This window comes from Cetorhinus maximus, chromosome 3 (genome assembly GCF_964194155.1).
Source record: "Cetorhinus maximus chromosome 3, sCetMax3.hap1.1, whole genome shotgun sequence".
Classification (NCBI taxonomy): domain Eukaryota; kingdom Metazoa; phylum Chordata; class Chondrichthyes; order Lamniformes; family Cetorhinidae; genus Cetorhinus; species Cetorhinus maximus.
Window position 1 is genome coordinate 160,947,623 of NC_135881.1, and position 23,370 is coordinate 160,970,992.

General features: G+C 42.7%; 1 protein-coding gene and 1 pseudogene across 1 annotated transcript in view; one reads left to right on the forward strand and one right to left on the reverse strand.

The window, feature by feature from the left end:
* hivep1 (HIVEP zinc finger 1) overlaps positions 1-23,370 on the reverse strand; it is a 286,849-nt gene that overhangs the window by 30,558 nt on the left and 232,921 nt on the right.
* On the forward strand, positions 14,379-14,846 carry LOC144672320 (small ribosomal subunit protein uS19 pseudogene; annotated as a pseudogene).

Sequence of the window (23,370 nt, forward strand, 5' to 3'; positions counted from 1 at the left end):
CCATCCATCCCAGGCCACCATAGATAGCTGCATGCTATGGTCTTCATTTGGGAAATTCCTGGATGGGCACTGTGTAGTTCAATTAAAAGTGGCTCTCTTCCCTTTGGAGGAACTATCACTCATGCTCTCCACAATAAGATGCTGTCTTGGCTGGTTATTTCATGTCTTGTGTTGAAATATGATTTCACTTAGCCAGATACGGGCTCCTGTGACCAACCATGTAGCACTTGTTCTCGTACTTGAGAAAGGACTGGGTCCCGACTTGTCCAGTCTCTGATCTGTCAAGCACATACTGACGAGGAATCTAAGAACTTTAACAGTAAAAAGAAGTTCCTGTGGAGCTGGGATGGGCTCATCATTCCCTTGTAATGGTAAACGGTTAAGGGCATCGGTTTTTGCGATTCGATTGCCAGGCCTATGTACGAACGTGTATTTGTATGCTGTCAGAATTAAAGCCCTATTAGTATATCTGTATCTCCTTTCTACGTGTCTTCTTCTTTCTGACGCAGACTTTAATCTTTGCCTTCTTTTTGACTTCACTGTTGGCCAGACTTCTCTCAGTTGGAAACTCAACTTGTCTGAGCTCAGTGGCAGAGTCTCCCAAAATGTCTTTATCTGTCTGCTTCCTGGGAAATTCTGCGGCTTCTGCTTCCGAAGCCTCTTTGGCTTCATAAATGAAAGCCGTCTATTTTGCTGCCTTCTGGAAAATTGAGCATTGTTGTGTCTTCTCTGCCAACTCATTCTTCAGTTTGTTCAGAGAAGTGCTTAATTCTGTTTCTCTTCATACTTTTCCAGAGGTACAAACTTTGACCTGAGGGAATCTTGTAGTGTGTCTTTTTCCCTTCGAAGGTTGCTCACCTCGTCTTAAACTCTGTCATCATGCAAGGTCTCTTCGAGTTCCTTCTGCTATTCTTCCAGGTTTTAGCTTAAGACAGCCTGCATTTCGTCAGGTTGTTGAGTCCTTTTTCAAAAGAGGAACGCTTCCAGCTTCCATTTGAAATCTCAGGGGCCAATCAAAGTTGATTTCCCTTAGCCAATTTTGACCTAGAAGACTTGGTCTTCTGCCTCTCAATACTAACACTGGTAGCTTTGCCAATTGGCTTCCATAATGGACCATTACTCTGCTTATGCCTTTTACTTGACTGTCTTCACCACATATGTTTTTAGCTTGACATCTGTTTCTTCTAAACTTAATTGATGTTCACCATTATTCAAATATGTGAAGATACGTTCCCCAATTACTGTAGTGGAAGCTCCCTCGTCCACTTCCATTCTAACAGGTTTGCCATTTACTTTCACTATGATGAATATTGGTTCTGTCTTTCCAACTTTCAATAAAAGCCTGAATTTGTTGTTTCAGACTCTTCTACATTGTAGATATCATTGGGCTTTTTTTTTTACAAGCCTGCTTGAATATTTCCTTGCACTGCTTCATCATATGCCCATTTCTATGACAATAGTAGCATTCTGCCAATCACTAAAAGAGTGATAGTTTCCATCTCTATAAAAATTATTCTTCAATTTCGCTGCTTCTCGGCAGAGTCTCACTTTTTTGCGCCTCTTTTGGCTGAGGTTTCCAGCCCGACGTGGAGGTCGGTGCTATTTTGCACACCTTGTATTGCTTTTGAATTTCTTACTGTGCTTTTCATGGCAGCGCTGTCTCTAGTGCCTTCTTGAAATCCAGGTTAATTTCAGACAATAATCTTTTCTGAATAGTGTCCTCTTTCACAACACACACTAAACGATCCCTGAGCATGATGTTCAGAGTTGTACCGAATTCACCATGTCTGTTAGCTACTTCAAATTTGCCATATAGCATGCAATTGTCTCACCCAGGGCTCTATTTCGTGAATTAAACCTGAACCTCTGCATCATGATTGAGGGCTTTGGTTGAAAGTGATACTTCGAGGTCCACCATTTTATCGAAATTCTTTGAATCTGGGGCACTGGGTGCCGTCAAACGTCGGATCAGACTATAGGTTTTGCTCCAAGTACTCATGAGGATCGCTCGCCTCTTTTCCCCTGTAATCTCGTTCACTTGAAAAAAGAATGTGAGGCATTTTATGAATTGAGACCAATTGTCTGTGGCTGGTTCAAACAGATCAATTCTCCCAAATTGTGGCATTTTGAGAGGGGATAACATCTTCAATTCTAACAGAGCTTGTTACTTACAATCACTGGGCGAGGTACAGTGCTGATTTCTTTTTAACTTGATTTCTTCTGTTCAGGTCTGTTTTATCCTTGTCACCAGTTTGTTGTAGGGTGGGAGAGTTGTATTATTAATGATAAAGTTGATCAGCAGACACTTCTTGGGTGGAAACATTAAGTTTATTTACAATATACTCAGCAGCAACTACATGTGTGCTTTCAACTCCAACTTTATCTCTACACTGATTGCTGAGGTAGCCCGTGCTACTCTCCTATTGGTTACTACAGATCACATGATCTTCTCTAACAAGTATTTTTCTTAAAGGTACATTGCACACTAAATAAAACCATAACTGCTACACAGTGGAAGCAACCTTTCCCTATTTACACTTTTATGTGATATGGTCAGTTTGAGCCCTTATATTCTGTTGCTACCCTGATGATTGTAAGGTCACATTTATATTAAATAAAAGGCTGCATTTTCAGCCAACACGGTGAATGCACAGTTGTACTTCTTCACTCCACGACACCATTGCGAGCAACAGAAATCAGGACTTACCCAACCTCTGTGATACTTATATAGAGAAAAACAAGGGGAGAATTTTTGCTATGGCGGGCAGGCTGAGCAGGGACGGGAGTGGGCACAGAGCCAATCGCCACCCACAATCGGCTGCGCTCTGCCATTTTTCATGGGCGGGCCAAATAAAGCCCGTCCAGTGTAACATGTGGCCAGTAGTGCTCAGCGCTACGTGCGCAGGCGGGGGGTGGAGAAAAGAGCACAGCAATCTCCCTGAGGCATGGCGTTGCCTTGGGGAGATTGAACGGATTTGAAAACTTTTAAATAAATAAAGTAAAAATTTATTTAAACATGTCCCCTCATGTGACAGTGTCTCATGAGCTGGGACATGTTTGTGAAGTTAGGAAAATTAATTTTTTTATTTTATAAAACCTTCAGGAAACCTCATCCCACCCGTGCATGAAGTTTTCTGAAAAAATGCAAAGGCCGTTTGGGCTCCTTGCCTGCCTGCCAACCTTAAGGTTGGATGGGCTGCGTTCTTAACAACTTTAATTACTTTTTAAATGGCCTTAATAGGCCTTTGACAGTTCGGTGGGTGCGCAGCTGCCTCCGGCATGCGTCCGCCAAACTGAATATCGAAATGACGCGTGATGACGTCGGAATGCACACCTGACGTCATTGCGCTTCATTTTACGCGTCGGCGTCAGGCCCGCCCCTGCACGCCGACAGCAAAATTCTGCCCAAGGCTACACCTTGGCCCATTTATCCTGTTAAAAGACACATATAAATGGTCTGTAATCCCTTCATCGGTTTCCTATCAGACATATTTCCATACTTAATGCTGCCAAGTCAGGCGGAAATAACGAGAGGCTCTAAATCTTTAGTGCTTTTGACACTTGAAGTTCATATGCAAGGACCTTTACTCATTGCAGCCTCAAAAGCGCTGATAGCACTGAAGAGTTTAAATAAATTAAAGCCTATTCACATTGCTATGACAGTTCCCTTATAATGTACAATAAATCCCCTGCGCAGTTATTCTAACTTGCAAACATTTCTTCTCACCACCAAAACGTGTAGTTTTACTTTCCAAATGTTTTTTAACCGGGTTGACATAATTGGTTTTCTGCTCATGCGTGGATCAGTGCGCATGTGCAGACGTGTATCGATGGCCATCGTTGCGGGCAACTTAAGTTGGCAGGAGACACCATGAAAATAGAAAATAACATTGAATCCAGTTAGCTCGTTCGTAAACTTGATGTAGCTAGGTATAACCATATGTAGTTATGATCCTGCACACCTTTAAATGTGGTTAATTTTAGTTTACATGATTTTTCCTGTCTCAAAAATAAAAATCTGAAATTCAGTCTTATGTAGACTGGAACAATAATGTCCTCATTTATTTTGCATTTTCCTCCTCTTTCCCTGGAGCACTACAGCAGCTGCGCAAAATCTGCTGACAGGATAACACAGTGACTCTCTTTGATCATGTGTGTTGACTGAAACTGTAGATATATTTGGTTTCTGGGTGACAAATTTTAAGGCCACGCCTGTGTACATCAGATTCAGTTTATGTTTGCACCTATAGATGGCATTCACTTTCTCTACAAGAGTGAATTTTTAAAGCAACACAGTACAGCTTGAAAACATGTCTAAAAACAGGGGGTTGTGTAAACAAATTTGATGACGTCAAGTTAGAATATGAAATAACAAATTCAATCTGTTTTACGGATTTGCTTATTACAATTATTAGGGAGTAATTGGGTTTCCTTTTTTAAGTTGTAGCATCCCTAGTCTTAGCTGAAATCAATTAAATCAGCATCAATGCAGGGTTTAAATACAAGTCCTGGCACTACCAGCAAATTTAATGGCACCGGAGGTGGAGAAGATTGGAGGAAATGTACCCATTATAATTTCTTTGCTGATGCATACACCTATTAAATTACCTTGCTTAAGGTCTATAAATATCTGCAGTTGATCAGAAATTATCTACATCACCCCTACTTCTTCTGTAATATCCTGTTGTTTTATACTTTAAAAAAACATGTTACCTTACTGGCATTCGCTTTCCATTCTTTACAGAAGATGCAAACTCTCATTGATTTTAAGTGCTACTGACAGATAGACCTCACCAGTTAACATTTTACTCAAACAATTAAAAAAAAGATAATTATTACAAAATCAATTTTAGATTGTCTTGTTGGTGTGCGAGGTTCCACTCTGGCAGCTCAAACTCTGAATGTTGATTCTATAGTGCAGAGGTTTTCAACCTTTTTTAGTTAAGGAATTTTATAATGTATTGTGAAATTCTGTGGAACCCCAACCAAAGTAAAATACAATTAAAACAATGCAAAATTAAACTATACTGTTAAATATTGCATATTTATAATATACTATTATGGACTGTACAATGCTAGCATATCATAATTAATTTATTTGAGTTTTTTGCACAAAGCTTAGAAAAAATCCTGTATTTGGTACAATTTGCAAATGACCTGAAAATTGCGGGGAACCTGTCAGTATATTCGCAGAACCCAGGTTGAAAAGCAGTGCTATAATGTCATACTCATCTGGATTTGAGACTGTGGCAGGTGTTTTGATCTATGCTTCATGAAATAGTTACCTTTATGTGTAAACATGGTACATAAAATATGGCAAAAGCAATGCAAGAAACAATAAACATTAGTATGGGTCATAACTCTACAGTAGTTAACTCACTATAAATTGTGCCTCATATAAGATGTGTCTACTTTGTTTTAGAAAGATCAATGGTGAAAACAGAGGATTTTACTAAATCCAGGTAATCTTCATTGTCAACAAAGAATGGCATTATTTGCGACCCTTTGCAATCAGTCAAATATCCTTTGCAGATAAAATTTATTGTTATATTCTTTCTCTGACCCCTTTCTTTTCTTATTTTCAAGGTATTGCAGCCCTTTGCCCTTAAGACATCGACTTTATCGTTAGACAAACAACAGAGGTTTTCCAAGGCTTTATGGTGGGCACTGCTTGTTTAACCTTTCTTCTTCTCTTTGACACAAGGTGGTTCAATCTCTGAGCATGGCTACAGGTCACTGCTAATTGTTGGCCCCCTGGCCTCTGAAAGACCTAATGAGAACAGGTGTGTGCAGGTGTACTTACGATCTACTTCTGATAATTTAACTTCAAAGATGTCACAGGGTTTTCTTGTTCGTTGACTTAATTTCGAAGTTAAATGACTAATCCCAGCTTCATGGTAAATGCAATAAGTATCTGCATTACTTTAAATTATATTTTGCTACAAGGGCTTCAGTGGCAAGATCGCCTGTTTTTAAGCTGCTGCATATAGTTTATTGATATTTAACAAATTGCTCCAAATATCAGTTAAAATAGAACTAAATGGAAGTATTTTTAGTTGTTAAAATAAAGAAAACCATGGGCTTTAATATTGATATGATGCATCAAAGTGATTAACAAATAATGCATTACTTTTTTACTTTTGAAGTGTAGTCAGTGTTGTAAAACAGGCAAATAGGCAAATACAACAGTAATTTGTGTACAGCCATTTTTGGTGTTGACGGTTGAGGGATAAATGATGACCAGGGCACCAGGACAACATCCTACCCTTCTTCAACAGCGCCACAAGATTTTTATCTGAACAAACAGACAGGGATTTAATGTTTCATCCGAAAGAGCAAAAACATTCATTAAATTCGCTACTGAAATACTACAAAAATCCACTGGAAGACTGGGATTGGAGCTCATCAATCTCAAATAAAAGAATAAAGATGATAGAAGTACTTGGTTCATCCAAAGAAGAGGAATAAAAAACTTTGAGTGTCAAAAGGCACTCTTGACGTAGACGTTAACTATGAATGGAAGTTTAAAAAAAGCTTCATACAAGCTACAAATTATCGAAAGAGTTCAGCTTCTTTTACTGAAATCATTCTCAGAGATTAGTTGAAATGACAATGGTATGATAATGCTGCATGGTTTAGAAATAATTGATAATCATATGTTATATAATCTGGAAAAATGGATTCATTGGCTTGGATTTTGTGGTCAGTGAGAACTTTAACTCTTTCAACATGCAATTGGCTGTAGCAGAGTCTATTGGGGATTCCCAGGGTTGCAGTGATGTCTTCAAGCTATCCAAGCAGCCAATCACACCAAAGGATTTTCAGTCAACCAACCCGGAAATGTAAAGCATTAATAATCAACTTACTTCTTAAAAATTTACAGAGAGCGAAATAAAGATTGGGACATATACGTGAGGATATAGTAGAAGCTAAAATACCATGAACAAACTTTAATCTTTTCAGAACATTGTTTATTTTTAAAAAATAATCTAGTAACTGACCACAATAGACCAATTTAACATATTCCACAAATATAAAATTATTTTTTCAGATCCAGATCAATTGTTCAGTAATAATTATTAGTCAGATCACTTAGAAACAAAGCTAGACCTCACTGAGCAACGCTTCACTTTTTATGGAGTTTCTAATAGCGATATAAAATCATAAAATGGTTAAAGCACATAAGGCAGCCATTTGACCTGTTGTGTCCATGTCAGCTCTTTGCAAGAGCCATTCCCCCCATCTTTGCCCCTGTAGGCCTGTAATATTTTTTCTCTTCAGCTAATTATCCAATTCTCTTTTGAAGGTCTTGATTAAATCTACCTCCACCACATTGTCAGGCAGTGCATTCGTGATCCCAAACACTTGCTGCGCAAAATGGCTTTTCCTTATATTGCTGTTGCTTCTTTTGCCAGCCATCGTAAATTGGTGTCCTCTTGTTCTTGACCCTTCTGCCAATGGGAACAATTTCTCCCTCTCTATACTCTGTCTAGTCCCTTTTGACTTTGAACGTCTGTCAAATCTCCTCTTAATCTTCTCTTCTCCAAGGAGAACAGTGCCAGCTTCCACAATCTATTCACATAACATGAGAGTGAGAAAGGGGAAGTTCTCACCAGATCAACTGATTTTTCTGATTGCTGGTTCTGGTGTGGTGGGGGAGAGGGCCTTAGTGCAGCCTGCAACTTCAGGATGTTCGTGTTAACCTGCGCTTGCGCTAAATCTTAAAGCTTAAAAATCAAATTCAGAGGGGGAATGATTGCAAGTTTTGATTGTTAGCCATCAAAATCCCTGCAAATTCCAGTTTATGAAGTTTGACAAAAGACACAATGCAATTGTGTTGAACTACAAGGGTTTCTGTACTCTTAAAGCATCAATTTCCCAGTTCCATACTTATTTAAATAAAGGTTTTATTTAGGTCAAAAAATATTCAAGGGAAGCAGAATTTCAAATGTAACATGAAAGTCTCATATATAAACACTGAATTCAAAAGATGAAAGGAGGAATAATGAGTTATAATCACAATCAAACATTTGTACCACAGCCCATGAGAAAACGCACAATGTTTCATTTACCTGTCAATGTTGCACACTGCAAAAGTAAATTGATTCTCTGAGCTTTTTGAACACCTGCTACCCACAGCAATTGCAAGGTAGTGATTCTTTAATGGTAGTAATCAAAGACTATAAACAGGACCATTAATGGTGGTTTAAAAGTAAGTTTAAAATAGAGATTCGATGCATGGTAATAGTAGAATTCTCCATGCCTACTGGGTGAAAGCATTAACCATCACAGCTGTATCTCCTTTAAATTATTATAAAATGACTGGAATCAAAGTTGATAATGCAATGAAACAAAGACAATGGTCGTAAGGGTTCAACTGCAATGTGCACACCAGACCTTACACAAGAGGCCATCAATCACAAATTCTACATCAATGGCAAAGAACATGCACAAAATACAAGTTCTTGTAGCTGTACCAGTGTCACATTACACTCTGCACCTGCCTCTTCTGAAGTTCACATATCCCAAGCACTAATATTCAGATTCCTTGCATTGAAATCTAACACTGTGTGACAGGCTGCATTCCAACAATCAAAGAGATAACACAAGGAATGTTTTTAACAACAATTGGGAAATGAAAAGTATTTGTTAATGCTTCACTAATTTGAAATTCCAAAGTAGGAATGTCAGTTACTGAACTTGTAATAATTCAATGTATCTTTACACTAAACCAATAATTAACTCTTTTACCCAACTATGGAAGAGGGTTTGTTCTCGTGAAGACTAAAGGGAAAAACCTGAATAAGACCAGTAATTGGACGCAGGGATTGTAATGTTTGATTAACTTGTGCTCATTCATAGCGATGCAGGCACCACACAAACTTTATGCTGTCTGCTAATTTAAATGATTGTCACATGTAGACAGCACTAAGCACTCTGCTGAGTGGCTGTATTCCATAGCAGGGGAACCATGTCAGTGCAAGGCTAGCACCACTAGTCTCCACCTCTTAAAGGAGAGATACATTTTGGCTGCAGCAGTTGCTTGAAGGGACAGAAAGTGGCGTAAAAATGATGCAACAGGGCAGAGAATGTGCCCCTAGGTTCTCCGCTGAAGAATTGGAGGCTTTGGTGTATGAGATGGACAGGAGAGTGGTCCTTTTCTCTCAGGGGGCAAGGAGGTTCTCCAGCCAGATACTAAGACGGCAGTGGGAGCAGGTAGCATTGTGGTTGTGGATGCTCCATTGTTGAAATATTTAAGGCTGGAACGCCCTTTATAACAGCGCTATGAGTATGCATACAACCATATGGGCTGTAGCAATTTAAAGCAGCAGCTCACCATCACATTCTCGAGGGCAATTAGGGGTAAGCAATAAATGCTGGCTCTGCCAAAGGTGCTCACATATCATGCAATAATACAAAAAAATGAAGGTGATTGCACAAAAAGGTCGACACAAATGTGGGGAAGAAGTATAGAATTTGAGTATAATCTTCATCAAAAACCTGTAAATCTTTTAGCTCTTGAACAAATTCACGTATATTGCTTCCATTAACTATCCTTGAAGAACCATTCCAGGTATTAATCACTTTTCATATAAATAAGTTCTTATTGGCATCAGTTCCTAACTTGGCAAACAGTTCAAGGGATTGCCTTCAAAACAAGGATGAACTGGAAAGATTTACTAAGCAGTATCACATTATGAATCTATTCTCAAGTTTCCATTCCCTCCCTCCCCTACGTAATACGTTTAAGCAGGCAAGCACTCTTTTTTGTGGGGGATGGGGGTTGTTGGTTTATACAAGATAGTTTCTTGTGTTCAGTGTCACTGGTTACTCCACTAAGCAGATTTTGCCTCCTCTGCAATCTGTAGCGTATCCTAATTTCCCCAATATCTGGAGAGGTGATAAGACAACCCAGAGGCTACAACAAAGGATTATTTTTGTCTACCAGCTACTGGATATATGACCTTTGGCTTAACTTCGCAGATGGAATTTCCAACAATGAAATGTACAATAATTAAACATAGACAAAATCTATTTCGTGCCACACTTTGAAAATAGCAGTTTGCCTATTAGTGTTGGAGTTTTATTTCCAGTGGAGAGAAGTTTACATAGCACATTTATTGTATGTGCACATGCATATAGAGAGGAAAAAGAAAAGATATGTTATGGTACTATCAAGGCAGGCTTTCTGTTAGTTGATATAGGCCTTCCTAACTTGTAAAGTGGAAGATGTTTGGTTCAATTTTTTTTTGTTGCCAGCATGATAAACTGCATTTATTGCTATTTATGTTTACAGCAAGCCAAGCCAATTTGTTTTAGCAAAAAAAAATGCTATATGTTGCACTTAGTTTAAAGAGGTTGCATGCAGCTCTATAATGCACATATTATACAGCTCAATGGGCTGCATGGTCTACTCTGCTCCTTTCTCTTATGTGATACACAAATAGAAAGTAAAAATGTAATTCTATTGCAGCTGAAAACATATAAGGGAAAGATTTACCTGGGTGTGCACCCAGTTGATTCAGGTGCACCTGAGCATGAAAAATATTGGAAAATTGAGTGGGTCAGAGCAGTAAAGTAACCCATTCAATTTTCTCCAATAAATGAATGGTCTGGGGGAAACAAAAACAAAAATTGCTGGAAAAACTCAGCAGGTCTGACAGCATCTGTGGAGAGGAAGACAGAGTTAACGTTTCGAGTCCGTATGACTCTTCATCAGAACTAAAGAGAAATAGAAATGTGGTGAAAGCTGTTTAAGGAGGGTGGGACAGGTGGAGCTGGATAGAGGGCAAGTGATAGGTGGAGGCAAAGGAGAGATTGTCAAATATGTCATAAACATAAGGTCAAAGGGGTGTTGACGGTGATGATATTAGCTAAAGGATGCGCTAATGGTGACATTAAGGGTAGAAAACAGGATGAGCAAGACAGATGGCCCTAGTGGGGGTGGGGTGGGGGGAGGAGATTGAAATAGGCTAAAAGGTGGAGATAAAATAATGGATGAAAATAAATTTTAAAAATAATAATAGAAATAGATGGGAAAAGAAAAATATATATATAAAAAATATATAATAATTATTAGAAAAAAGGGGATCAAAAAGGGGGATGGAGGAGAGTTCATGATCTGAAGTCGTTGAACTCAATGTCTTCCTTCTTCCTTAACTGAGGTTTTCCACCCACGGCGGTTGATAGGGCCCTCAACCATGTTCGGCCCATCTCTCGCGCATCCGCCCTCACAACTTCCCCTCCCTCCCAGAACCATGAGAGGGTCCCCCTTGTCCTCACTTATCACCCCACCAGCCTCCGTACTCAAAGGATCATTCTCCGCCATTTCCGCCAACTCCAGCATGATGCCACCACCAAACACATCTTCCCTTCACCCCGGCATTCCGTAGGGACCGTTCCCTCCGGGACATCCTGGTCCACTCCTCCATCACCCCCTACACCTCAACCCCCTCCCACGGCACCTTCCCATGCAACCGCAGAAGGTGCAACACCTGCCCCTTTACTTCCTCCCTCCTCACCGTCCAAGGGCCCAAACACTCCTTTCAAGTGAAGCACTTCACTTGCACTTCTCTCAATTTAGTATACTGCATTCGCTGCTCCCAATGTGGTTTCCTCTACATTGGAGAGACCAAACGCAGACTGGGTGACCACTTTGCGGAACACCTTTGGTCTGTCCGCAAGCATGACCCAGACCTTCCTGTCGCTTGCCATTTGAACACACCACCCTGCTCTCATGTCCACATGTCCGTCCTTGGCCTGCTGCAATGTGCCAGTATAGCTCAAAGCAAACTGGAGGAACAGCACCTCAGCTTTCGATTAGGCACTTTACAGCCTTCTGGACTTAACATTGAGTTCAACAACTTCAGATCATGAACTCTCCTCCATACTCACCCCCTTTTTGATTCCCTTTTTTCTAATAATTATTATATGTATTTTTTTAATATATTTTTCTTTTCTTTAAAATCACATGTGTAAAATAATCATTGTGCCACAAACCACAGACATACTGGAACATCTCTTATGGTGTTGCACACAGAAATCAAGCTAGATTAGTGGGTTAAGGGTATAAATGGATAGAGATGGGGGAAAGAGAGAATGCAGATGGGTGAGAAGGTAGGAGAAAGAAAGGGGAGGGGAGACTGGAGGGAGTAGCAAATGCATATAGACGGACTGGGCTGGATTTTAAGGTGGCAACCTATTGGCAGCAAGGGTATCTGGTAGTTTTTTTAACCCAGCCACTGTATTAGCATCTGACTTCCAGATTCTTGAACCAAATAGCGCGAGTGTGCATGCTGATGACCTACATAAGTCTATTTCAGTTGAAAGCAACCCTGAGAAAATGAAAGTTGAAGGGTTGTCCAGGTGTTTGAACAAAGGAGGAAATGACACCATGGATTCCCAATGCTGCAAAGCAGCACCTCGCTTCACTGATACTGCAATCTGCAAGGAACTGCAGGGAGATTCTCTTCCCTGTCAACTGGAGGAAGATGCCTGAGAGAACAAAAAAACTTGACAGGAAGTTGCACAGGAGGTTAGCAGCAGGAGTGGGGTGCCAGAAGAGGTTTAATGACCTAATCAGGTCAGAACAGTCATAGTCATTCAGCAGAAACAGGCCATTCGGCCCATCGTGTCCATGTCGGCCATTAAGCACCAATCTATTCTAGTCCCATTTTCCAGCACTAGGCCCGCAGCCCTGTATGCTATGGCGTTTCAAGTGCTCATCTTAATACCTCTTAAATCTTGTGCAGTGAGTGGAATGGCACATTCAAGTATATCCTGATGTATGTGCAACACCAAACCCTCACCCCTCTCTCTGCCTTCCCAAACCTATTCTTACACATCACTCCTTATACAATCTTATCTTGTAGGTGCACCCATTCCTCTGTCTATGCACTTCTTCAAATCCCCACCTGACTATCCATCACTGCCACTCATCCCCATCTTAATGCAATGTCACACCTATCCCTCACAGTGACCCTCAACAAATGTTGTCCACTCATGCAATGCATTCAATTACTCTCACTCATAGGTCTCTTCTCTACTGGAGGAGAGCACAGAACACCAGAGAGAGGCAGAGAGCTGTACATGGCCCTCCAACCATCGCCATATTGACAGCTGCAGAGCAGGCTGCATTGGAGCTGTGAATCTTAGCATGTTGGAGATCAGAGAAGGGGCCTTCCAGCTACTTGGTGACAGAATTAAAGTTTACACAGTCACTTAGCATACAATATTGCCTCATGTTGACTTCATGTCAGCAGCCAGTGAAATATGATAATATTCAAAATGTAAACATCACACCTTCATAACTTGACAGCTCTAATTCATGAATTTTGCTTCCACAGGCCTGTCAAGCGTCCGCCTGCAGGTGGTGCAGGTGAACGAAAATTCCTCAGAGGAGGTTACTCATTCTGAGAATGCACCATCACAAGACTTGCGCAGACCACCCACCAGCTTAGATACACACATCTCAGTGAGATTGCCAAGACAGAAAGTTGGTGTCTTGCACATCAAGTGGTAGAGGCAGAGAAGACGTGAAGAGTCCATGGAGGGTGCAGGACACTCAAAGCTCTGCTCAGATGGACACAAATGCTGAGCCTCGAGGGCAGTTGTGAAAAGGAAAGAGTGGTCATGTGCATGGAGCATCAAATGGGGCAATCAAACAAGTGAACGTCGGCCCTCGTTGATAGTCTACACACTCTAAATGGTACCTTAAACAGGATTCATAGAAACCTAGTCTTGGCCCTTCAGCACCCTATTGATGTGCAGCAAAGTGCTCTTCAGCTCATTATTAGCTGGGTGGGCCTTGAGAGGAAAGATGGAGAAAGGGGAAATGGAAATGGTGAATCTGCATGAAGTGCTTTCAGTTCTCATCCGTTGTTCCACCTCTCACCAGCCCTACTCCCCTATCACCATCAGTCAGAGCCCTTCATGCTGCCTCCTGTCCGATGGTCGAGTTCGCTTCCGTACAAATGCAGGTGGGAGAGCCTTTGGCATGGCCCTCAGGATCTTCAAAGCCAGAGAATGTGGGCCAAGAGTATCTCATCAGTCACGGGCAGGGATTTGAGCAGCCTTCCTCCAACTCTGCTGAAGGCCCAGGGGTTGTTAGGTAGGAGCATTGGGAAAAGGAAGCACCCATGCTGAGCTGATGTTTGACAAGGTGGGAATGCAGGTGCACAAAACTCCGAAGTACTGGAACTGACCTCCAAATTATTAGAAATCGCCTCTTAAGTAGTGAAAGCAAATTCTCAGAACAAGTACCATTTCAGTTAGGCAAGGAGTCAGGAGTAGGTCAGAGTAGTTATAGAATTTTTTCCCTGTCATTGTTCAGCCTCCTCAATTCCCAAGGTCCTCTTAAGAACATAAAACGGGTGAAAATGGCTGACCAAGTAGGACAGAAGAAGAAATGAACTTTCAGGAAGTTTACCTGCTGAGGTGTTCACCTGAATCAGTTCTTCGACATGTCTTATAAACAGCTGATGCAGTTGTATTGTGCCCGTCAGCGTAGGCGTGTGGACAGAGACCTTCGCCACAAACAGCAGTACCTCCTGAAAAGGCTGCACAAGGCCAAACAGGAAGCTCTTCCAATGGAGAAACCAGAGGTTGTCAGTACTCATCTTCAGGATATGGTTATCCTCCCAGAGATGGTCGACAGCATGGTTGGTGTGTACAATAGAAAAACCTTTAACCAGGTTGAAATCAAGCCTGAAATGATTAGCCATTATCTTGGAGAGTTCTCCATCACCTACAAGCCTGTGAAGCACGGCAGACCTGGTATTGGTGCCACTCACTCCTCCAGGATTAGCCCTCTGAAGTTAACAGTTTATGATGGAAATATTGTGTAAATAAAATTAATTCCAGTAAAGAAACTAGGAGCAGGTGTAGTCCATTTAGACCCTAGACCCTTATCTGCCATTCAATAAGATAGCTGATCTGATTGTGGCCTTAATCCACTTTCCTGCCTGCCCCCAAACCCTCGGAGTGGGTTACTTTGCTTTCACTTTCAAGTTCCACAAAATCTAGGAAACATATGCACTCAGAGTTAAATTCAAGAAGTCCAGTTAAAACATCACCTTTTAAAATATTTAAATTGGCAACACGATCTCCCGAGGGGGTTTCTCGCACGCAGTCAAATATGTGCAGTTAAAAGCAGAAGTTGGCGGTTTGCAGTCGGCTTCCTAACATGCTACCAATTTCAGCCCTTCTAACCCGCTTGCTCCAAAACCCATTTTTTTTTTAAGGTTAAAATTCCACCCCACCATCAAGTGAGTGCGAAAAACAGCAACAGATAGAGGTTAATGTGAGGAAAGGAGAGATCATCCACTTTAGATCAAAGAAATATAAATACAAACGCTTAAATGATAAGAGACTAGGGATTGTGGATGAGCAAAGGGAATCAGGGGTCCAAGTAAACAAATCATTAGAAGTTATTGTAATAAAATTAGAAAATGTTAAAAATGCTCAGTGGGTTAGGCAGCAACTGTGGAGACAGGAGGAGCTAATGTTTCAGGTTGATGACCTTTCATCAGAATGGAAGGGAAGAGAAGACTAGGAGTTAGACCATGTGAAAGTGAGAGAAGGGTGGAAATGAGAAGTAGAGGTCATCAACCTTAACCATTAACTGCTTCTCTCACCACAGGTGCTGTCAGACCTGTTGAGAACTTCCATCATTTTCTTTCCTTATATGAGATTTCCAGCATCATGTCAAAAATATAAAAAGTAAACCAAGGCAAATGGAATTTTATGTCTATCTTAAAGGGACTGGAATTCAAAACAAAGGAAGTTATGCTTCAATTGTACAGAGCGTCCACTGGAATTAATCTGGAGTACTGCCTTTAATCTTGAATACTGCACCTCAGGAAGGATATATATTTGACCTTCGAGTGAGTATGGTACAGATTACCCAGAATTATACCAGGGTTTAAAGGGTTAAGTCGTGAGGACATGCTGCATAAACTTGGTTGGCGTTCTCTTCAGTCTATGAAACTGAAAGGCAATCTAAAATGAGAAAGGGAATTGATAGGGTGGATAGTGAAATCAGTAGAGGAAGCCAAAACAAGGGAGCACTATCTTTAAATTAGAACTAGGCTATTTAAGATTGAAATTAACATAACATGAAGGGTAGTAGAATCTCTTTCTCCAAAAAGATAGAGGTCAAGATAGAGTAAATACGCAGGAACTATTTCTAATGGCTGAAGGGTCAATAAACAAAGGCACAGATTTAAGATGATTGGCAGAAGAACCAGAAGCAACAACAACTTATATTTATATCACACTTTTAATGCAATAAAGTGTCCCAACAAGCTTCACAGATGCACTATAAAACAAAATATGATACTGAGCACATGAAACTACATTTGGGCAGATGAAAGGAGAAAAGTAAGATAGAGAGGCATAGAGGAAATTCTAGAGCTTAGGACCTTAACAGGAATTGGATAAATATTGGAAGGACAAAACGGCAGGGATTTGGAGAAAGTGTGTGGGAGTGGAACTAACTGGATTGCTTTTTGAAAGAGCCAGTGCAGACTCAATGGGCTGAAAGGCCACATTCTGTGCTGTATTCTTTGGTGGTCCAAAGAAAAAGTTGTGTACGCTTCAAATATTCAAGATAAATAGATTTTTGTTAGGTAAGGGCTTAGAGGGATATTGATCAATGGTGGACAAATGGAGTTGAAGTATCAATCAACAATGATCTGATTGAATGGCAGAACAAGCCTACTCCCGAATGGTCTACTCAAGTTCTTATGTAAGGACAGGAGTAGCTGGAGGAAAGTGTGAAGTGTCACAGAGTTCTGAGGTGATTATTGCTCTAGGGTGTTATTACCTTCTTATCAGGGTTTAGATATTACCCTTGCTGGAGGCAATATTGGTCAGGGTGTGGGGGAGGGTGATCAGGGGGTCAGGAGGGTAGATGGGAGGTCTGGTGGGGGGTGTGGGATTGGTACCATATTTACCCAAGAGTTAGAAGTGGTTGATCCTTTGTATCCTGGGTAATCCGGAAAGGTCCAAAGTCTCAGACAGAAATTGGAGTTTCAGATGGTTCCCAGTGCAGGGTGATTGACCAATAGAAGTTTAAACTTCCCAGGCAAGGACCCCCTGCGCATCATCTGCGGATGTCCAGGGTATGACCCCTTCCAGGGAACGGATGTTCTGGACCATGTTCCCTTCCCAGGTGAACCTTTCAGGTGCCAGTCTAAGCTGAGGGGTTGATTTATTAAGTGGTGGAAGGCCTGCCAACTTACTTGTAAAACACAGAGAAGAGGTTTTCAATACAAAAGGAGGGTAAATTGGGGTCAGGAGGAAAGTTCCCCAAAATTTTCTTTGTTCAAATTCCTCTGAGCACTACTTTATATCCATGGGTAGCTTACATTTTAAGGGTTACTGAATGTTCATGAAGCTGGGGGTGGCCTGTATATTTCAATTGGTGGTACATTGCAGGATGTGGACGGCCACACGCCTCAGAGGAAAATAGCTCTTCTCCCACTGGTTCAATGCCCCGAGGCCTAGAAGATCCCCTTCTATTTCCACCTCTCATTTGGTCCCCTTCCTGCCTCTCCTCCAATTGGTCTCCATTCCACCTCCCCTCTCGCTGGTCTCCATTCTGCCTCCTCTCTCACTGGTCTCCATTCTGCCTCCTCTCTCACTGGTCTCCATTCTGCCTCCTCTCCCACTGGTCTCCATTCTGCCTCTCCTCTCACTGGTCTCCATTCTGCCTCTCCTCTCACTGGTCTCCATTCTGCCTCCTCTCTCACTGGTCTCCATTCTGCCTCCCCTCCCACTGGTCTCCATTCTACCTCTCCTCTCACTGGTCTCCATTCTGCCTCTCCTCTCACCGGTATCTATTCCGCCTCCACTCTCACTGGACTCCATTCCGCTTCTCCCCTCACTGGTCACCATTCTGCCTCTCCTCTCACTGGTCTCGATGCAGCCATTCCTCTCACCGGTCTCCATTCTGCCTCTCCTCTCACCGGTCTGCATCCTGCCTCCCTTCTCACTGGTCTCCATCCTGCCATCCCTCTCACCGGTCTCCATTCTGCCTCTCCTTTCACTGGTCTGCATCCTGCCTCCCTTCTCACTGGCCTCCATCTTGCCATCCCTCTCACTGGTCTCCATTCTGCCTCTCCTCTCACTGGTCTCGATGCAGCCATTCCTCTCACTGGTCTCCATTCTGCCTCTCCTCTCACCGGTCTCTATTCTGCCTCTCCTCTCACTGGTCTCGATGCAGCCATTCCTCTTACCGGTCTCCATTCTGCCTCTCCTCTCACCGGTCTGCATCCTGCCATCCTCCTCACTGGTCTCCATTCTGCCTCTCCTCTCACCGGTCTCCATCCTGCCTCCCTTCTCACTGGTCTCCATCCTGCCATCCCTCTCACCGGTCTCCATTCTGCCATCCCTCTCACCGGTCTGCATCCTGCCTCCCTTCTCACTGGTCTCCATCCTGCCATCCCTCTCACTGGTCTCCATTCTGCCTCTCCTCTCACTGGTCTCCATTCTGCCTCTCCTCTCACTGGTCTCCATTCTGCCTCTCCTCTCACCGGTCCCCATTCTGCCTCTCCTCTCACCGGTCCCCATTCTGCCTCCCCTCTCACCGGTCCCCATTCTGCCTCCCCTCTCACCGGTCCCCATTCTGCCTCTCCTCTCACCGGTCCCCATTCTGCCTCTCCTCTCACCGGTCCCCATTCTGCCTCTCCTCTCACCAGTCCCTATTCTGCCTCTCCTCTCACCGGTCCCCATTCTGCCTCTCCTCTCACCGGTCCCCATTCTGCCTCTCCTCTCACTGGTCTCCATTCTGCCTCTCCTCTCACTGGTCTCCATCCTGCCAGCCTTCTCAGTGGTCTCCATTCTGCCTCTCCTCTCACCGGTCTCCAATCTGCCTCTCCTCTTACCAGTCTGCATCTTGCCTCTCCTCTCACTGGTCTGCATCCTGCCTCCCATCTCACTGGTCTCCATTCCGCCTCCCCTCTCACTGGACTGCATTTTACCTCCCCCCTCAATGGTCTCCATCCTGCCTCCCCTCTCACTGGTATCCATTCCGCGTCTCCTCTCACTGGTCTCCATCTTGTCTCTCTCACTGGTCTCCATCCTGCCATCCTTCTCAGTGGTCTCCATTCTGCCTCCCCTCTCACTGGTCTCCATTCTGCCTCTCCTCTTACCAGTCTCCATCTTGCCTCTCCTCTCACTAGTCTCCATCCTGCCTCCCCTCTCACTGGTCTGCATTTTACCTCCCCCCTCACTGGTCTCCATCCTGCCTCCCCTCTCACTTGTATCCATTCTGCGTCTCCTCTCACTGGTCTCCATCTTGTCTCTCTCACTGGTCTCCATCCTGCCATCCTTCTCAGTGGTCTCCATCTTGCCTCCCCTCTCACTGTTCTCCATTCTGCCTCTCCTCTCACTGGTCTCCATCCTGCTATCCCTCTCACTGATCTCTATCCTGACACCCCTCTCACTAATCTCCCTTCTGCCACCCCTCTCACTGGTCTCCATGCCCCCTCTCCTCTCACATGGTCATCCTTCTCCTTCAACTCTATGTCCCATTCTAACTCCTCGCTCCCTGATTGGATTCTCCTTCACTTCTTATGTCCTGTTCTACCTCTTCTTGCACATGGCACATGGCACATCTGGACTTATTAGCTCCTCTTCCCCAACACAAGACCTTGCACTTTCAAGGAAGTCGATTAAATGAAAGCAGAAGGGAAGATACACACAGCTTGATTGTCTGAAATAATCTTAAAAATCCATTCATCTCGCCAAATAGTAAAATTAAACTGGCGAAATCTGGCCGCACATGCATTATCCATTAACCTTGACAGTTTCTATTAATCTGCAATATCCATGTTGGTTTATGTAGCTCAGTCAGTGCTAAAGGTTCATTGGCCATTCTCCCTATTGATGAGCAATTTCCAATCTACCTCATAAACCTGTACACCAGAAAGCTTTAGGTGCTCATTGATCAGCCTCATCTCAGACTGTGTGTGAAGGATTGTTCCCACTGGATTTGACCCTTTAGTTTCTTTGTGCCTTTCTGGGCCATTCAGCTCCAGGTTGAGTCCGGGGCCATTGAGAACTGCTGAATGGGATGCACTCCTGAATTTAAAGTCTTGTTCTAATCCAGGATGGATAACCAGATGCTCTGAGAGTCCTATCACTTTCATTCAGCTCAGTCCCTCCTCTCCCAAGTCACTCAGCTGCTGAAGAAATGTTGAGTCTCCTCCAATAAACCTTGGCCTATAAATGCAAAGTGGTCTCATCTTCAGAAGCTCTGTCTTTCCTAAGGTTCTAAAGCCTTGTCCAGTTCCTCACCTCCTGACCTTCTTGCAGCACACTGCTCTCTTGCAGGCACACCACCCCGCCCACACTCAACCTCATTGCACCTCCAATCATAGATTTCCGCTTTCTCATGTTCACTGCTCCTGCAATCACAGTTGGACCTTTTCCCATGATCTCTCCAAGCGCTTGCGCTTTTACCATTGAGGTTTGATACTCAGCCCCACCCCGACTCAAACTCAATGTTATGTTTATTTCAATACACACTACATTCCCGATTGCTATGCTCCGTATGTATGCGCACCTTAGAGCAGAAATTGGTTTGGTGGGGGAGTGGTGCAGTGGAAAGGGTGGAATGAAGAGAGGTGTGTCTGCATAGACAGAAACCTCCTGGTGATACTGGGGAGGATGCATAAGGGCTTTGCTGCTAAATTGAAACAGGGGCTTCAGGACAAAACGTGCTGGTGTATTTGGGGACAAGGTGTGGCATGACATTTGAGTTGAAAATACCAGGGACTTTGAACCTTATGGCATAGTCTGAGAGACATTTTCAAGACCTTGGAAAACAAAGCAAGTTTGGAGGTGGGGCTATGGAGCTGAGGACAGAGGAGCTGAGTGTGGGAATTTTGAGGAGATTTGCAATTTGTGAAACAAATGCTTGTGGAGAGGGAATTAATTACAATGTCAATTACAATTAGCATGTGGGCCAGCAAGAAAGCTGGGCGATGAGGAGTTTTGGGTGATAGAGCTGAGGGAGCAGGAAGCAGCTCTCACAGAAAACATGAGTTTGAAGGGGAAAACTTACATTGTTAGATTTAAATCTATGAAGAAATACTTTGTTACACTCAAAGCAGTTCACAGGCAATAAACTATGAAGAGAAATATATGAAGGCATATATCTTATTTCAACATTTTGAGAAAAAATCTTTACAACACTAACAAGTATATGCATTTCTATAGCGCCTTCAGCTAAGTAAAATACCGCAAGGTACTCCACAGGAGTGTTATCAAACAAAATTTAACACCAAGCCACTCAAGGAAATACCAGGGCAAGAGATAAAAAGCTTGGTCTGAGACATAGGTTTAAGGCGTATTTTGAAAGAGAAACGGTAGAGAGGTGTCGGTGGGGTACTACAGAGTTTGCAGTTAGTTGAAGGCACGTCCAGCAACAATGGAGCAATGAAAATCCGGCATGTGCAAGAGCCCATAACTGGAGGAGCGCAGAGATGTTACAGGGTTGTAGGGCTGGAGGAGGTTACAGCGATTGGAGAAGTGAAACAATGGAGGAATCTGAAGCAAGGGTAAGGATTTTAAAATCAAGATATTGCCAGACGAGAACCATTGTAGGTGAGCAAGCAAATGGGCAATGGTGAATGAGGCTTGGTGTTAGTTAGGCTACAGACAGCAGAGTGTTGTATGAGTTCAAGTTTACAGAAGGTGCAAGGTTGAAGCCTGGACAGGTGAACATTAGAATAGTTGGAGAGGTAACAAAGGTATGAATGAGGGTTTCAGCAGCAGCTGAGTTGAGCTGGAGTGGATACTGATGATGTTAAGGAGGCAGTCTTGGTGATGGAGAGAACATGAGGTCCGAAGCTCAGCTCCATACATTTTAATGCACAACTATCTGCGATCCTGATTAATTGTCTTATGCTAAACATGTCATTATAAAAGGTCTGCACTTTTCAACCAATCTGAGATTGACATGTCACTTTCTGGTTAAGTGCAAATTTAAAACCTATGAAAGAAAGCACAATCGAGTGCAGAAAATTAAAAAGAAAACGTTGGGCAAGCACATCCATTCCTCTAGCATTTGAAGAGAGTAAAGGTGCATTGCTTGTCCTAGTATCTCCTTACATGGCTTGATGTTAAACTTTGTTTGATACCACTCCTGTGGAGTGCTTTGCGGTGTTTTATTTAGTTGAAGGCACTATAGAAATGCAAGTAGTTGTTAGTGTTGTAAAGATTGTCTCTCAGAATGTCGAGATGAGAGATATATGCCTTCATATATTTATTTTCGTAGCCTATTGTCTGTGAACTGCTTTGAGTGTAACAAAGTATGTTTTCAAGGGTAAAGGTGCATTGCTTGGGCTGTAAAATGGCAAGTAACATTCCCGTCAGACAAGCTGAAGGCAATGACAAGAGGGAATCTAACCATCTCAACTAGACATTCAGTGGAATTACCATTGCCGAATCCCTCACTATCAACAACCTGGGGGTTACTAATGACCAGAAACTGATCTGGACCAGCCATATAAATACTGTGGGCACAAGAGCAGATCAGAGACTGGGAATTCTGACCATCAGCCCGCATGATTGGCACCCCATCCACCACCTTAAACATTCACTCCCTCCACCACTGAAACACAGTGGGCAGCAGTGTACCATCGACAAGATGAACTGCAGCAATTTACTAGGGCTCCTTCGACAGCACCTTCCAAATCCGCGACCTCTACTACCTTGAAGGACAAGGGCAGCAGATGCATGGGAAAAGTATCATCTCTAAATTCCCTTCCAAGTCACTCACCATTCTGACTTGGAAATATATCGCCGTTCCTTCACTGTCGCTGGGTCAAAATCCTGGAACTCCTTCCCCAAAAGTACCTACATCAGACAGACTGCAGCAGTTCAAGAAGGCAGCTTACCACCAACTTTTAAAGGGCAATTAGGGATGGGCAATAAATGTTGGTCTTGCCAGTGACAGCCACATCCCATGAACGAATAATTTTAAAAAAAGTTTGAATGGAGATCTACCATTATTTTGGACAAAGGATGTTCAACCAAAAAGTTAATCTTTCTTTTCAGATTCTAATGTTGCTGCTGAACAGGTACTTTTTCTATTTACGCAAGAGCAGTAGGTTTCCTTTATTTTAATCAGATACACTTTATGGTCTAATTATAGTTACAGATAAATTTGTGGAGCCAGCCATATAAAACAAATATTCGATAAGTAGCACCGCATGAATTAGCAAACGTGCATAATTTTCATCTGATACAATTTTTAGGAAATTTCTTCATAAAATCCTGGAAACTTACAGCAAAGAAGCAGGCCATTCAGCCTGTGGTGGCTCTTCTAAAGCAAGTGCTTTGCCCCATACAGATTTGTGG